We start from the raw sequence: 2,855 nt of genomic DNA, 5'->3' as shown, positions 1-2,855 counted from the left end.
GCTTGCCCGTTCCCTATTCAATTTCTCGGAATAAACATGCCATTTTCTAATCACTGACTCCCCATTTTTCATTTTCCCGATTATAATTTGTTTATATTTTTTAACAAGTTCCATTTCAACTAAATCAGTTCGCAATTTTTCGTCAATAATGCCCAATAGTTAATTTAATTTTTCGCAGGTTTGCGCTTATGAGATTATGAGATTGAACAAGATATTTTGTTTTTCGACTTCACGGTAACTTCAAACAGAGAAATAATGAATATGTAGATTAAGAAATAAATAGAGATGTTATTTACTAATTTTCAGCTGTTATTATTAATCATTTAATTGTTTCTACTGATATCACATTGCCAAATAAATACGCTTTTCGTGTCTCCGTATTCATAGTTGAGTTAGATTTTTTATTATAATTCATTAAATATTCTAGATTTTATATAAATAATAAAAAATATAAATAATATATTATAAATTTATTTTCCGAAACTCGTTTTGGCGCCCCCTAAGGCGTGCGCCCGCATTTTTTGCATGCATCGCATGCGAGGCAGGACCGGCCATAGATAAAAGAAGAGTATATAGATCGCTCTCTCGGGCCATATTTCGTTGCCACATTCCTGTGTTAGTTGAAGCCCCGCGCTACAGATGGCACTAGTCGCCTGAACGGGTGCGTATAAAAAATACTATAGAAATGAACCAAAATTATATGGACCGTTTTAATTCAAAATTTAAAAAAAGAAAAATTGAAAAAAAAAAAATTTTGAAGCATTTATTTTTCACAAAAACATTCTACATTATATCTACATAGTTCTCTTTATAAACAATGCACACATAGCATAAAAATGTACATAAATATACACATTATCCACAATGTATATATATATATATATATATATATATATATAACATTATATATGATTATAATAGATGGTAGTAAGCTGTAAAAACTATGTGCGAAAAGCATAAAAATGTACTTAAATGTACACGCTATCCACAATGTATATATATATATACAAATATATATATATATATATATATATATATATATATATATATACATATATATATATATATATATATATATATATGTGTGTGTAATATCATTTTAGCATATCAGCCTTTCAAGCTGAGCACAAAAAGAATAGAAATGTACATGAATGTATATATTATTTATATATATACATATACATATATAACCACAATTCTTTGATTGATATTGATTCAGATCAATATATAACCAATATATATATATATATATATATATATATATATTTACATATATATTTATTTTGATTAACATTAAGTTACATAATATCTATGATGTACAGTCTCTATTTGGGAATCTTTTCTGCGCTATTGTTAATGTGCATTCAAATGTTTGTTCAAAATGTCATTATTATCATTGTCTTAAAGAAAAACAACAATCATTGATATTATTATAACAGTACTTAATAGTTTTCTTATAGCATCTACAATAAGACATTTTAGAGTAAAGCTATTGACATCTCTTTCAGAATAGTCAAATGCAATAAGCAAGTGCACATTAAGGGTGTTTTATCCCTTTGCTTTTTAGAATTTTATCATTAATCATGATTATACTTTGCCTGTCATTTGACAGTTCCTGAAAATCTATACAATGTGATTCCCTTTATCATCATTAAACAACACAGATAATAATATTTCTTGTAATATCAAAATGAAATTATTAATACTTAAAAACTTTTCCTGTGACATAGCCAAACCTAAATTAACCTTTGCACTAGCTAGAATTTCACCATTAATTGAGAATTTCCTTTCACTTACGATTATATCATTAGTGTTTTTAGTATGTTCTCCAAACTGACTTAATATATAATTACGAGTCGTACTGTTCAATATTAGTGGGAGATCAGCAAAGATTTCAGCACATTTCAGACTTCATTCTTATTGTTTTTTCCTGTGTATTCATTCATCTCATATCAATACTTGTACACTTGTGAATGTGTTTAGTAAACCGTCTAAACATTTTACATTTGAACGTATTTTCCTTTTATACTGCTGAAAAAATCGATGTAGAATTATTAGTTATGATCCTACATTATTAGAACAAGATTAATTTATATTTAGTTATTTAATAACATACCTTTCAGAGAGCTGACAGGAATTCTCTCTGTCTATTTATAACCTTAAAATTTCTAGTATTGATATAGTTAAATGTCTCAATTATTTCTGAATTATTAAACTGTAATGAAAAATCATATCAGAATAGTACAATCAAATGAAAGTAATTCGAAGTATGCATATTAATAAAAGTACTCACTTAGATTGAAAGCCGGCAAATATTATTACTTATTTTACTTTTACTTCGTCGTTTCTCGCTGGAACTACATAATACATGCATTTTTCTTGGTATTTCTTCATCGTTAAACAATGCACTTCGACAGCTTATTTGTTTTTTACTCTAACAAGCATTTATTATATTGTCTAGGTTATCTCTCCATGAAAAATTTATTACAATGGACGCCATGTTTAATTTAAGTATCTGTCATATGTCAAATTCTATTTCAAAGTGAAAAAAAAAAAAAAAAAAAACAAGCGCGACCGGCGGCAGGGGCTCTAACTAAACTCGGGTTACAGACGTTTGTTCCGAGATTACCGGCCATGGGACCGGCCCTGTATATATATATATATATATATATATTTTAAGCTAGCTTTATTCTAGCATCAATTAATTAATAAAACACCTTTTACTTCATACAACACATTTAATAATTCACCAAATTAACACAACGCCGAACTGTTCAACACTCAAGTTACCGCCAGACACCGACTCGCACACAGATACATACTTCTGTTCCGTAAGGGATCAGACACTCTACATA

At 28.1% G+C, this 2,855-nt stretch overlaps 1 long non-coding RNA gene across 1 annotated transcript; it reads right to left on the bottom strand.

Annotated features, from left to right (window-relative positions):
- Positions 1 to 1,258: 1,258 nt before the first annotated feature.
- Positions 1,259 to 2,550, bottom strand: LOC113367998. The gene is made up of 3 exons (XR_003366327.1): positions 2,294 to 2,550; positions 2,117 to 2,215; positions 1,259 to 2,031 (listed from the first exon to the last, which is right to left on the bottom strand). It is a non-coding gene; the product is annotated as an uncharacterized LOC113367998 (long non-coding RNA).
- Between the last annotated feature and the right edge of the window lie 305 nt (positions 2,551 to 2,855).

The sequence above is a fragment of the Ctenocephalides felis genome, unplaced genomic scaffold (genome assembly GCF_003426905.1).
Source record: "Ctenocephalides felis isolate EL2017-DRISC unplaced genomic scaffold, ASM342690v1 CF-g0.4_SCAFFOLD_01170, whole genome shotgun sequence".
Lineage (NCBI taxonomy): Eukaryota > Metazoa > Arthropoda > Insecta > Siphonaptera > Pulicidae > Ctenocephalides > Ctenocephalides felis.
The sequence above is the reverse complement of the archived record's forward strand: the minus strand, read 5'-3'. Positions and strand labels throughout refer to the sequence as shown.